At 35.2% G+C, this 15,608-nt stretch overlaps 1 long non-coding RNA gene across 1 annotated transcript in view; it reads right to left on the bottom strand.

Moving 5' to 3' along the window:
* LOC139828891 (uncharacterized) overlaps window positions 1-15,608 on the bottom strand; it is a 147,149-nt gene that overhangs the window by 59,493 nt on the left and 72,048 nt on the right. The window contains exon 2 of the long non-coding RNA XR_011740949.1: window positions 3,986-4,036. This is a non-coding gene — a long non-coding RNA (uncharacterized lncRNA). The remainder of the gene's footprint in view (window positions 1-3,985; window positions 4,037-15,608) is intronic.

Genomic DNA, 15,608 nt, shown 5'->3' with positions numbered 1-15,608 from the left:
CAGCTTAAAAACAAAGTATGTTCTCTGTTACTCAGCACGTATAATCAGTCTTATTCAGGATACTCCTGATGTGTTTATACAAGACAACAACTGGTAAGCAACAAGTGAAAAGTTTTGCAAGCCTGGCTGCTTAGAAGACACCACCTAGCCACTCAAAGAAGCTTATTTCAAGAAATGTAACTCATTTGAGGTGACCTTCATAATTCATGTGAGGATTTGCCAGTTGTGAATACTGAAGTCATCTGAAACATCTGCCAACGAGGTCTTAATACCACACCCACGTGGCCTGTCAGTCCACAGAACAGCAGGACGGAACAGCGTGCAGCTGTTATTTTTCTAGTTAGTGTCTTCATAACAACTGTATTACTTATTTTAATGGAATAAGTTAGGAATAAACAATGTAGGAATAAACTGCTACCCTGGTACTGGGCCCAGTCCTAAGATCACCAAACACGAGTGTTCTGCACCCAACCACTCAGATGCTATTTCCACAAGACACTAAATGAGAAAGCTAAAGGGAGAAAATAATGTTTTTTTTCCTGGTGTTTCATAGGGAGAAATTTTTCAGTATTAGCAGTAAAATGACAACTGTAACATTATTTTGTGTAACTATTTATGATATTTAGGATGACTGAGTGCTTGCTACAGAATTAAAGCAAAGGCTACCTAAAGAAGGAAACCCAGGAAGAAAGGAAGATAGTCTATATGGAGCATGCTTGCAAATACACTGAAGCAACTGGCAGATTTCTACCAAAAAATATGGTGTTCTCTGAGGCCAAATTTGGCTTCTGATTGAAGCTGAGTAGAAAGTTACAGTACAATCTAGAGAAATAAATACATTTTCAAATGCTACCAGCTAGTATCTGTTAAATTGCTATTACCTATAAAAATCAACATAGGAAATGTTTCTTCTCAAAACACAAGTAATGAGAGTAAGGAGATATCCAAACACGTACAGGATAGTCAGTACACAGCAGATATGAAAGTAATTCAATTCTACATCTGAAAACATATTGATTTAGTTTACTGATGTACCAGAAATGCTACTTTGATTAAGTGTGGGACATCACTCTATCAGATGAAATGCAAATATCCACTACACCTCCAGTAATCCTAAATCAACTTACCAAATACAACATGAAATAGTTTACTAGCAGTTAATCCATCTCAGCCTGGAATTCTTAGTAATTTTCATGTTTACAAGACTTATCTGCATTCTACTCCCTTTACATATGCACAGGTGAAAACACATTCCAACTCATAACAAAAAACTCTGAAACAGTTACAATATTTTTTTGAAGTGTGAATTGTTTTTGATAATACTATTTGACCTTTCTTTCATACCAACAAGGTGCTATGAACACTTTTCTCCTGACAAATCCTTGTGATGCAGTAGTGCTGTTATCAGAATAGAATGAACTAACCAATGTTTCCACTGAGACGTCACTAGGTGACAGCCTCTTGTCCCAGTCTGTTAGGATAACAGATGCAGATCTCTATTTCAGATATTTATGGCAAAAGGTGACATTCTGATCATAAAACTCCAGGCACATGCATGCTGACAACCCATGTGCATCTGATTCCACACATTTTGACTTTTAAGTATGTGGGAGGGTGGAAGGAAACAGCATTTCTTTCAAGTGACAGTGCTATAAAACAAGTTTTCAGGTAACAAAGTCATTGATTTCAATTACACAGAGTCACCAGAATATGCCTTCTTTTAGTACTGTAATGCTTAAGTAGACAACACACTTTCCATTTATGGCCATAATAAAATGTATTTGGCAAGTAAATGGGAAAAACTGGTAAAAATGTAGCATTTTATATGGAAAAGCCTGCTAGTTCAGGAAAAGCTATTTATCTTCATGTAGGTGATGACAATTATTTCATGCATTTACATTAGGTTATCCTTCACCAAATAAACATTATATGACACTAACTTTACATTTTTCTTAAGATACAGTATTTTATTAGAAGTTTTGTCATTCAGTCTCAGCCATGTCATCAATTCTGAAAACCACTTCTAAAGTAGTTTTAATAATTGCCTGACTCACTATATGTAGATCCACACATTTATGACCAGCTATCCTGGGACACTGGAAAAGCGTGAATTAGTGATCACACACAGAAACACAACAATTCCTTCAGTTACTGGTAAAAGAATTTGGGAGCACAAAGATCACAAATGCTATTTGCCACACATTACATACTCTGTTTCTGTAGCATAAACTTGGTTTTGCTCTATATAGAATGCCCAGGCAATAGTATCAGTAACTGCAGAACATTTTGAATCGACTCTACTAACAAATGGATTACTGAGTCCTCAAAATAAGAGTTTTTATAACACACAACACGAAAAGTATATCTAGCATGGGGATGGGGAAAACGAGGTACTGGGTCTTGAGAATCGTGATGAGGTCAAGTGAGCTGTTCCACAGTGGCTAGTGTTATTAATAAATACCCGAGGGAAATCTTATAGGCATAGAACTAAGAGAAATACAAGTTAAGGTCCTACTATTATCTTAAGTAATATAATTTAAGCATTAACATGGCAAAACATTCGAATATTTTAATTGCCTTTCAACTGCTGAAAACAAATTGTTGTAGTCATTAACTGTTGGACATTAGAAATCCCACTTATTCATTAAGGTTATTTAATGTTTGTAAAGTTACTTGACTATCATTTAATTACTGGAAATTCAGAATCATCATGCTTTTCAGAGTCATCTTTTTCAGAGAGATGTTCTTCAACTGCCAGGATACCAAATATTTACCAATGCGGAATCAACATAAACTGGATAAAATGTATAGATATATAGGCCTTTTAGAAAGCAATGCTCCTTTCCAAATCTCTGTGGTTTGGTACCAAATATATATGGCACGACTAATTTCTTAGGTGTTGCAGGAATATCTGAAAAAATTAATGGCCATAAATATGAAGAATCTAAGGAACTGAAAGTAAAGAGCAAAAAAAAAGCTTCTATCACTGAAGTAGAGTAGGAAGACAAAACCATCAACATTATTTAAACAAAGGTGAAGATATAGAAGTTACTATGACCAGAATTTCACACCAGAGATCTTACATAGAAGTTGCTCTGCTCCTTCAACCTTAAATACTAAGTTTCCAGAACAATATAGTGTAACCATAAGTTTCAGGTGCAGTTCCAAGGTACAATGTAATGTAAGATGCCTACAGGTACTAACTCAGAACCAGGCAATGCGGTTAAAATATTGTCATAATTTGCAAACCAGCAAGGTTTTATGAACCAATTCAGATCACCTCCAATATTTTTAATTATATATATATATATATATGACAAAAGAAAAATGAAATCAGCACAACAGCATTAGTCTTTTTAATATCTACAGCATATTTATGTCAAGACTTTTGCCTTACTACACATTAAAACTTTCTGAACATTTTGAAAATATTCAAAACCACTTATAATGTTGAAAGTTATTTTCCTAATGGAGGGTCGGGAGGGGAAACACATTGTTACTAGAATAAAATACATATTTTGCAATATTTTAAAATAAGTATAATTAAGGTGTATTGTAAGATGCAGTAATAATTAACAGAGAAAGTCACTCCAGAACTGAGTCTTTAAACAACCTTGGTTTTCAAATCCTGTCATTTTTCACTAGACCAATGAGTTGTCATTCAGGGGAAGCCGTCATTGTACTGACACATCGCAACCTGAGCTCCAGGGTAATTGTGCAGATTAAGAAACAAAATATTCATATCCCATTTGAAGGAATGGCAAAGTAGTAAGGCAAAATTGTGTTTGATTAACTTAGTAATGCAGCTTGTCTTCTGAGATATTCCCATGGGAACTGGGAACCCAAGGATACGTGTTACACAAACTGACTTATTTCGGATACTTCCCAGGTTATTGCTAATTCAAAAGAGAGGTTTTCATGACTAAATCACTGGTTTTTACACGGTTTTAATAACTTTAAAAGTTTACTGCAAGTTCGCACATACCAGTTTCTGAAAACCAGAGAAGGCAATGGATCAGGCCTAACAGGGCAGTACCTGAAAATAGAAACACACAGACGCAAATCAGAAAGTAGCAGAAATTACAAATTGAAGAACAGAAGCACATAAGTAATGGGTTTTGTTTCCTCCAATTTCCTGAAGGTTTCAGAAGGTTTTGCAAAACCAACATTTTTATCAAAACCACATAATATGCAAATCTTCCATAAGCACTAATTTTCCTGCAGCTTACCGAATCTTGAGTAAAAACAAACTTCATAAAGATTTGACACCTGAATTTTCTGTCAAGGTAACAATCTCTTTATAAACCTCCCTGGTCTATCTGGAGAAATCCTGAAAAACATCAGAAAGAAGGTGGAAAGAAGCTTAGCCCACTATGCTAAAAGCTACTACTAAAGGATTATTCTCCCTCTTTTCTGTTTCATTCACAGCGGTGTTCTTGGGAACAGATTTATTTTGTACTTCTGGTGTCTAATAACAGCTGTTATACATTTATTTTCCCACTATCCTGACACAGTAATGTTATCCTACTTAACTCTGCAGCTCTTTCTGACATAAAAATGTACCCACCATGACATTCCTTAATACTGTAACAAACTGGCTGTGACCCGGGACTTCACGGCTGTTACAAGTGCACACTCCAGTTGATGTAACTGTCCCGTAGTACTAATGGGTAGAAGTCATTACCATATAATTGCTACCAATAATTTAAAACCTATAAAAGAGAAAATGTCCAATTTTAATGCCAAGATTGGCAGATACTTACTTTCAGAAACAAGTATTTAAACTAGCCTTTAAGTAGAAGAATCACTCTGTGGGTTTTTTGGGTGGGTTTTTTTTTGTTTGGTTTTTGGTTTTTTGTTTTGGTGGTTGTTGTTGTTGTTGTTGATTTGTTTGGGGTTTTTTTGTTTAATTTTTGTTTTGTTTGGTTGTGGGTTTTTGTTTGTTTTCAAATTATTATACTGTTGTTTCTCACACAATCTCATAGATCCATTTCCAACCCATGTCAGTTGTTGGGATCCAAATAGCGGCTGAAACAATTTGGATATGTGGGGAACGAATACCTCAATCAGAATGCCTTTATTATCAAGAATGCATAAACTGAAGTTCAGAGCCTTGATGTAAATTCCAGTATTATTCTTTTGATACCAGAAAGACCACCTGTTTTCCAGGTCACTTGCACCTGGAGTCAAAAGGCAATAAACCTTTTGAACAAATCTAAATTAGATTAGAGGAATTATGATATCTGTCAAGACGAAAGTACAGATTCCAGTATCAAAATGCTACCACTTTATCAATCTTTCTCTGCAGTATAAAGTATACCACTACATTGGCTTTGAAACCCAACATTAACAAGTCTCATTCCCACAGAACTATCCTTATCTTCTGCTCGTATTTCCACTGTGCTTCTGTTGCTTTGTTAGAATTGCTGTTTCACCTCCTCATACAGACCACAAGTGATGGGTAGAGACACGATTTTCTTAAGAACAGACCGGGGTAAAATGAAGAAAACACTAAAAGAATGACAGTTTTATCTACAATTGCAATTTCCTTCTAAGATCAAAGACTCATTAAAAGGAAAAACTTTTTTAAAAAGTGACTGTTTTTTCTATTTGTTTGTGGTTTGTTTGGTTGTTCTTTTGTTTTGATTTATGAGAAGCTACATGTAGCTAGAGATGTTCATTTGTTTGTTGCGAAAGATTTTTGAGCATAGAAAACTAGACATTTCTATCCATCACTACTTCTCTCTAAGCATCCTTTAAGAAAGAGTCTAAAGAGTCAGACACCTGCCAGATACCCAACCTTCAGTGTAAAGTTCCCTGAGGTTCTCATGAAATTCCCATTTATGTCCAAACTGTCATGTATTTGCAGGGTGCTGCAGAGAAACTGGTGAACAACCTAGGTGGTTGTTATTGTTTGCTTTGTTGTTTGGGGTTTTTTGTGTGTTTTTTTCCTTTGTTTTAAAAGTCCAGCATTCTCTGCATGCACTGACACCATGGCATGTCTTCCAATAATAATGAAAGATAACAGTACGGTATTTATTTTTTAATTTTTCTTGAGCTATAAGTCATCTTTGTAAGATAATGATTACTTCATGAATGATTAACCCATCATGTACATAAGGCAGATAGAAGACAAATTTTTAGTTGTTTATTCTGCATTTTCATTGCCAAAGTAGTAGAATGGCTTTGTTTTTGCAATTTCATGCTGATTACATTCTGTATGAATATTAAAATCCTAATCAGTGGGACTACCCTAAATATTCCTGAAGACACAAATCACAGAGGAATATGTCAGCCCATTCTTTCAATTAAAAAAAAAGAAAAAAAAAAAAAAGGCAGGGAAATAAGCTGGAATAAGAATGCCAGAAGTATTTTTCAGGGGACATGCTCTTCATACAGTATTTTTGTTCCTTGCACAAATTGACTGATAGGCATAAAGCAAGTGAACAGGAGGAAGCCCAGTCTGATTCCTCTCTGATTTTCTGAGATAATTTTACTCTTACTGGAACACCTGAAATGCACATACAGGGGTTTTTTGTTTGTTTCACAAGTGAAAGCTTCTATTTCCCGTGACTTTCTGTATGACAGAGCATACAATCAAGCTCAAGCTGTGGACAGCACTTCTTTCTCTGTGCTGCTTCATTACCAGGAACAGCACTGGCAGTCACATACAGCAATACAACCCCATCCTGCAGCTCTTGGCTAAATCCACATATACATTTGTATTAGACATAATCCAGCAATAAAAGGTTACATTTGTAAAAAGACCATTTGCACGAGTTCCTCATCTACACTGGAATCATAGCAGAAAGAAACCCAAGAGACCATTTAAAACAAAAAGGGGGAATTCAAATTGGGAACATCTCAACATTGGGAAGATTGACAATTCGGTTTTTGAACTTAACAAACATACCAACTTAAAGGTGCATTTTTTGAAAAATAATTACATATCAGGGTCACATAAATCTTCTGAAATACAGTGTCATGAATAGAGAACTACCATGAAATCCACACAACTCAGATTTTATGCAAACTGCATTCAAATATGAGTCAGGCTTTCTGTACATTGCTTGGAAAACTACCATTACGTCAGCTGTGCTTCTGTATCATTCCAGTAGGTACTGCTGTAAACTGCCACATAATGTAAAAAAAATTTAAAATAAAAATATATACATATATATAGAGTTTTGCATTCACCAGGGTCAGGGGAAAACACTTTATTGTGTAGGAAGTCCATTTCATGTGACCTTCCCCTTAATTGCTTCTGCATTTTCTGTATGTTATTGGTCCTGATGGTTTTAACAGGAATTACAACAAAATGAACACATCCCTGACTCACATGGACCTTAACATGTAGAAAAAAAAGACAGACTTAAGTGGAGCCTGAGACCAACTGAGGCAATGTGAATGCAGTGATTACCATAGGAAAAGCTTAAAAGTATTTAGTTGTATTTGCCTATGGAATTTAAAAAAAAAAAAAAAAAACACAAAAAAAACCCAAAACAACAACAAAAAACAAAACACCAGTTGTCAATAAGACAAAAATATTTCAAAATAAAAGCAAATAGACGATGTTTTATAGAACAAATACGTTGAAATAATCACAAACAGGAACAAAGAAGATGCTCATCTGTTCACTCCTGCAGCTTTAAAATCCATGTCTTATTACAGTTCTACAATTTCCTACACCAAGGTGTGTCTTCATATTTCACTTCTGGCACAAAGAACACCAGCTGTCTAGTAAGGTATTGGTTAAGAGAAATTATAATTTCAAAATATAATGAACAAAAATATTGTGTCAAGAAGAATTTTTCAAACAATATGAAAAGGCAGATTGTTTACTAAAGTTTTCATTTCTTTTCTTTATTGAATGCTTCATTTCACATCTTTCATTTTGGTCATCTTTGATTTATTTTATATTTGCAATGTGCAATTTGAATACACGAAGAGAACATGAGAAGTGGAGGATGTTTTCAATATAACAGTTTAAAAATTCCTGACATTGAAGTTATTTTTAAAAAGTTGCAGATCCCAAGGAAAGCTAGTAATAAACTGTCCCCTTCCTAGACACATTTCCTATCATAAACTATTGATGTATTTATCTTCTATTTCATCATGCATTCTTTTTCTTACATTTTTGTACAAAATTAGAGTAAAGCATACATACTCATATTGAGGGTCTGAGTCTTTTAAATAAGACTCTGCATTACAACTACACTTGAAGATTGCTTTTTTACACTATCATATAGTTTCTGGTAGGACTTAAAACATTCATCCAAATCAACAAGATCTAACGGCACCTGAGAGTTCAGATTTCTGGGTAGCATTGTAACTGACAGCAATTGCATGCTTCTTACAAGTCAATTTAATGTGTATCTAGTGAACAATATTTTTTAAGAAAGTCTCTGAACTCTTGCTCCATTGGAGACCTAGCCAAAGTATTAATTAGAGGTATTAGAGCTATCAATTTAATAAAGCCCTAAGTCCAACCTCTGTTGAGAGTTTTGTGAATATCAAGCTTTCTTTCACTATCAGCACCAGAAGTTCATAGTAATTACAGCCTCCTCCCTCCCCCAGGGACAAGGTTTAAGAGTTCAAGCAGTACAAAGCTAACACCTCCTACGTGCTGTTAACTTGTTGGAAAGGTAGAAAGCTGTTGAAAATGTGCTACTGGGAAAGAAAGAAGAAATAAATTTCGTGTCAGTTGATTTTGTTGCAAACGTTTTCTCCTTTATGATGAAGGATAGGGTAACCAAAGCCAAGGTGACCTAAGTATCCCTCCGCGTGTTCTAATCTTCAAAGAATTACCACATGCACATGCCACTGGTAAGACATTTTTAGACATTTTGTAGACATTTGGCATAACTTTGGGACAGATTTTATCAGGAAATAATTTTGCTTATAGAACTTGTTCCCCACCACTCTAGCATCTGTATCTGCATGACAGATCAAGTAGCTCATGATAAAATCAGGATAGTATTTTTCATGGTGGTTTTGCAATACTATTAATGATCCTTACCCATCAACTTTGCCAGCAGAAACAAACGAGAATGTGTTAAAGCAAGACTAGATACATAACGACAGGGACAAATGAGACACAGGCTTCAGCAATGCGCTGCTATCGCAGTACAGAATCCAACTGACATTATAACACACAAAACACATTTTTTATTTAAAAGACTGAAAATAGACAGAAAAAGGCAATACTTACATACAATATGCAGTACAAAATTACTGAGGAATGTTGATTAAAACATTTTACCCCACTTATTATGCATACACTATTTTGAATTCATAGAATGTTGAGAACTCAAACTAATCTTACCATAATGATCTTCATAAAGATGCTGGTTAATTGGGAAATATAATGCTCACCAGTACTTTGGGGGCTGAAGTTACATGGTGAAAAACAAAACACCATGTAATTCAGATTTTTAGATACTGAACTAATTTTACAGAAAACAAAGCTTGCATATTTAGCAGGAAACCATCAAAATTCAAACCAGAAGCCAGCTTGTAATAAATGATGTCTTATTTTAGTGAGCAAATTTTGTTTAATTGCATTCTGAATGGAATTCAGCTTTTAATATCAGATAAAGTTTTCAGTGAGCAGTACATAATAAAAAGCATAGCACGATCAGAGCACAATAAAGAACATTCCCACTATACATATACTCCATCTAGAGCATTATAATTCAAAGATATCACTTACCCTTACTAAATCAGGGGAATGTTTTGACACAAAATCCAAGTTGGATGCTTCTCTGGAGAACATTCAAATCCTTCTTTAATACTTAAACTCAATTCACCGTGATGCTATTCCCATTCTGTACTTATACACTGAAATCAAACTGCTATTTTAATTATTTCAATACAAAAGAAAGTATTTCAGAGAGCTGGGGCCCTTTGGAGTGGTGTTGTACAAGAGTTAACATATTCATCCAGAAGAACGCAACCCTCTCAGCAATATGGATTGCCACATGGAGGAAAACTAGGAGTTTTCATGCCACCTCATGGGAAAACTTTGTCTGCCATTCTCCCCAGCTCCCTCCCTGCTAGGAAACAATTGATCTGTCAGAGCTTCAAGATGAGTTGATTGAACAATCCCAGGACAAGGATTACAGTCTGGTATCTTGAGTCCATGTACTTGAGCAGCATTTCTTTCCCTGTTTTCACATGAGCGATTTACCATATTCTATTCTTTTGTTTGTTTGTTTTGAAGTTTGTCTTTCCTCATTAGAGACATTTGCATTCCTAGCGAAACGTGCACCTGATTTGCATATTTGTTAAATCCAGAAATATAAACAGTCTTGAATATTAGTACGGTGACAGAACATCATGATGTAAATAATGCAAAAGAGTCTCATAACAATTTCAGTACATATCTCTCAGGGTAATTTGCACAAGTACTCTGTGTTGTGGCATTACTAAGAAAATTACTTTGATGCAAGCCAAAAAGAGACAGCTACAAGTAAAACCATGTTAACTTATGATTTTGTCCAACTTATTACAAAGAAAAAAATTAAATGCGTGAAGGGAAAATATATTAAAAATCAAGTGAAATATTTAAAGAAATGGATTTCAAATTTCCATTGCCTTGTGAGTACTGCTGTGCTACAGCCAGATTTGCAGAGATGCCTCTTGAGGGTACAGCAGGCTAACCACAAGAAATCCCATCGAATAACAACATTTTGAAGATTTGAGTGTACACTACTTGAATCCACCTAGGACTTTCTTTGAGTTCTTTGGAGTTCCACACAATTGCCATGTAATTCTCCTTTCAGCAGAGAAGAAGATAATAAGCATTAACAGTTTTTCACTTCTCAACCCTTATCACCATCAGTTGTGCTACACAGAGTATTAGACTTTCACAAGGACTGAAAACAGTCTTTTTGCAGTGATTTTAAGTTATAATTGTTATGACATAAGTTCAAAGAAATTTCAGTTATTTTATTATCTCTTCTATCATGTAAGTTACATAGAAACTATGAAGTGTCCTCAGACTGAAAGACAACAATACTTAGTTTTAAATGGAAAATTGTTTATGGCATCAGTTGATCTAATGTCTTTCCTTGGTACTTATGTAATTCTGTTTCTGAAATGCTTATGTACTGTAGAAGCCAAATCACACCCTGGTTTCCAGAAGTCTGTTTCCCTGCCCTCCCCACAGATGACATGCAGCTTCAGAGATTGCTTTCCTTATGGGAAGACAAATAGTTTCCCCTTCTTTTTGTGTCTCTCCTGTGGTTTTCATTTGAATACAGGAAGAACAGTACCAAAACACAGCACTGCCTAATATTTATTTATAGATACAGAAGCTGTTGAGAAACATTTCATTCAGATAAGAGCAACAAGGCAGATGGGTAACTTCAGTTTACTCTCAAGCATGTCTGCTATTTCAGGACATGTGTCCAATAGTCCCACAGGATAAAGGGAAAAAAGTTCACTGTCTTTTTCCCCGAAACTGAAGATTTCAGTGCTAGAATATTCATAGGTGAGATGGAAACTGTGAACAGAGCTGTACTTCTGCTGAATGCAAAAGCTAGCAACGAAGATGACCAAGGGCCCAGTGGTACAAGTTTGACCTGTCTTCAACAAATGCAGGAAAATACTGCTCAGAAAAAGCTAGAAACCAGACATAGAATAAAAAGGAATTTAAGATCTACAAAACGCCTCTAGCAGGGGGAGTGTGACAGCAAATTATTCAATCGCTGCTGGTTTCAGAAACACTTAAAGCCTGTGTCTGTACAAGGTGATACCGTGTACTTATTCTAGGAAATAAATGCGTTAGCCTGGACATGAGTCATGAACAGAAATGGTTTTTCCCCCTCCAAAGTTTAGAAAATAGCCTTTAATATGCAATAAAGAACATTATTTGACCTTTAGAGTCTGAAACTGCGTAAGTCAACCTTGTGACTTGCTCAGACACCCAATATAAACTGTCTGAGCCTCCTATCTTAGCTATACTTACACTTATAAAAAGAGTGTGTTAAATAAAGTTAACTCTATATATTCTTACAAAAGTATGATTACTTTTTCAGAAAGCACTAAACATAAGCTTATATTCTATTTATATAAAGAAGTATATAATCATTATTTCTAAATGCAGAACTCCACAATAAATTATTTATTTTATATTTATATTAATTTGAAAATCAGATATTGATAATATATTTATCTTATAAACGCAATAACACAATTCTGCCTTTGAATATTAACATCTCAGATTCAGTATTTTGAATAAAAAGCGTAGAGTAAAAAATAGAAAATGGTTGCTCAGTTAATCAAAATCAGAAGCCAGCTTCAAACAAACAAACACACCCCACCAAAACCAACAAAAATCCCCACCAGATATAGCTTAAAAGGTAAGTTTGTCATCTTTTTTCCTCTAAAACTTCAAATCAATTAAACTATGAAATGTGACAGATGAAACAACCCCAAAATTCCCAGAATGTAGTATTTGTTGTATTGCTACTGATACAATAGACTAGAACACTTTCAAATCTTTGCCTATGAGATCTTTATCCTGATTTGAACAGCATGATATTTTTTTTTTTTTTAAGCTCAAGAGCATACTGGGAATCAGGATGTTATGTAATTTTCTCAAATAGGAAGATTTCCATGACAAAGGCAGACAACTTAGCACTGTGCTGTGTGAAAAAAACTGATAGCTGAGGCTGGAAAATGCCAAGGTTGGAGCACACAGCTTCTTTGCACATTCACCTCCTCATACTGGTTGCTGAGTCTGCTGTGAGGTGCCTGTGGCAGCAGCAAAGGAGCCTGACATGGCACAGAGGTTCACAATTGCTGGTGTGGGGCTGGAACAAGTTAGTTTGCGTTAAACAAGCTACAGACTGCTAATGGAAAGAGCAGAAGTCCGGGACAAGTAAGAGAACACCTTTGCCTTAGAACACATCTAGAGAAATGGTGCTAACTAGCTCAAAGTACTGAGTTACAGCAATATCCTCTCATTAGGAAATCACACAGCATTAAGCTAAATTATATTTAGAAGTAAAAGTGAGATAACATTTTAATGCTATCCAAATATCTATCTCCTCGCAGGTTTTACATAGCAAGTCTACTAAATTTTCTACATTTTCATTACTTTGTCTTCAAACCTACTGTGTATGTCAAAGTTCTCATGTCAAGGACAATTAACTACTTATTTCTGATGTAACTGTGACTTGGGTTTTTAGAAAAAGCCATTCTCTTATGCTTACAATCTTGTGATTGCTCAGATCCCCATATAAATTTCAAATGATCAAACATAACATGGATGCTTACAAAGGTGAAAGAAAACCCCTATTTGTAGTTGTCAGCCCTCATAATTTTGCTTGTCTGGAAAAAAATAATAAATAATATCCACCACTTAAAAAATATTTATGCTACTTGACAAGCACAGGAAGCACAAACAGCCCAGAGCTTCAAACAAATCAGTCTCTTCTGGTGCAATTTGCTTCATAAAACTAGTTTACTATTACACACATAAAATGAATAATTTCTATGTTGAAAGTTTACCATGTATAAGAGCACACTTATCTTGATGTTCCTATTTAAGTTACTAAGCGTTACATCAGCTTGTAAACACATCTAACAGTTTTCTCCTCTAAACCTTCCTCTATGCTCTAGCATTTTTTGCTTTCCAGAAGAATCTCAGCATTTCTAGTTTTGTGCAATATTTCATAAAAGCAAGGAGCATTTATAAGGCAGATTTACAGAGTTTGCAGCGAGGTGGATTTCTGCTTGTGTGTCAGCTGAATGTATTTTCTTAGTAGAGTGTCTATATAGTTGATGGCTGCAGTCAGATAACAGAAAAGTAATAGCACTAGGAGGTATATGAGCAACCTAGGGAAGTTATGTCTATTTAATGGGGATGGATTGTCCCCTGTGAAATTTTTAAAGCATAATATACAAAACAATGAGTCATTGGTTGAGAAAGCAGCCAGTTCTGTTGCAGAACAGCTTCAGAAGAACTGTTACCACCTCAGTAAAAGAGGTGAACCAGAAAGCTGGAACATTGACTCAGCAAATTAATGCTTGAGCACATCGCCACAGATGCTGGAAACCTGAAGACTGGTTTTCATCTACAGTAATGATATACAGAATATCAGAAGCATTAACTTGTAGGTGAGAAAGCGAAAAGTAAATTTTTGCTTGCTAAAAAGAAACAGTGGCTCCAGAGCTAGATTATAGAATGTCAGCTTTCATTAGTAACTGTCTTAAAAGTAATTTGAATGAGAGGCAAAGAAGTAGTTAAAAATTAGAAGGAATTCTCCTGTCCACTTGAAAAAGTAGATACTGCAGAAGTCAGTGATAGCATTCTCTGCTAAGCTTTCAAATACTGCAAATAATAATTATGCCTTATATTACCCATTAAATCCCACATAATTAGGGAAGTCAGCATACTATGCTGTATGTGTAATACACAGAGTTAAGAATGTTTTATATTGTTTCTTTTGATGTAGCATGAGACATTAGCTTCTGCTAATGTGTTTGCCACCGTAGAAACAATACGCTCAATTTCCTGTTATACGTAGACGTCATAGAACTTTTCATACATTATTATATTGCATACAAAACCATGCATATTTGATAGAAGTATTTCTAGAAATCCAGGCCCATTACTCTTATATTATGCTCCAATTTCTATTGCTCTGTTTTGAGTTCTTTCCTTACAAGAGAAACTTAATTTATTAGAAAAGAGATCAACACTAGAAGCAGCAGGAACATCATGGTTTACTGTGAAAATGGGCAAAAGCACTGCCACAGTCCTTTATCATTGCTCATTCTTCCAAAATGACAACTTTATGTAACACTAAGAAGGGCTGACTGCTTTCTATCGTGTTGTACTGACAGCTTTTGGCATAAGCAATTATGACTCAATTTAAAAAACCCAAGGGAGGGCATTTGCGCATGAACACTAGAGATGGGCCAGCTCTTTTTAAAACAGCTATTAAGCATAACAAAACAGCCTTTGAGTTCTCCCTGGTCACTCTTCACCTTCCAGATTAACTGAAAAAAAAAAAAGCTAGTAGGCAAATGAGGAAATTTAAAACTATTAAAACAGAGCACAAGAGTGAGAAAGACTGAGAAGAAGCAATGATTGCAAACAGTAGTGGAGAATACTGTAAATCTTTTCATGACAATGCTTATTATAGATGAAGCAGCACTTGCTCTCACTAGAAACAACCATTTATTTTCCATGCATCTTTCCAAATAGGATAAACTGGAGGAGAGAGCTTGTTTAATTTTTTTCTGTGTATTAATTCAAGCATTGCGTGACAGCGTATTTCACACCAGCTTCCCAACCTATTATGCATCCCACAGACTGTCATATTAATAAAACCAGAAATACTAAGGTTGATCACCCCCAAATCAAATGACTTGTGACCAAACAAATCAGGAGTTGTAGTAATTATTTTCCCTATGTGAACAAATTTTCATATTTTTATTCCCAAAACACAATAAATAGCTTCCAGGAGCAGTACTGTGTGTTACCTCACTGGTGAATCTTTCAGTCCTGAGGTATGCAGGTAGTCCAAGGTACTGTGTGTGCTAATTAGCACCTGATAATTGCATTTTCCTTATCAACCACCTGGCTTCTGACT

The sequence above is a fragment of the Patagioenas fasciata genome, chromosome 11, assembly GCF_037038585.1.
Source record: "Patagioenas fasciata isolate bPatFas1 chromosome 11, bPatFas1.hap1, whole genome shotgun sequence".
Classification (NCBI taxonomy): domain Eukaryota; kingdom Metazoa; phylum Chordata; class Aves; order Columbiformes; family Columbidae; genus Patagioenas; species Patagioenas fasciata.
The sequence above is the reverse complement of the archived record's forward strand: the minus strand, read 5'-3'. Positions and strand labels throughout refer to the sequence as shown.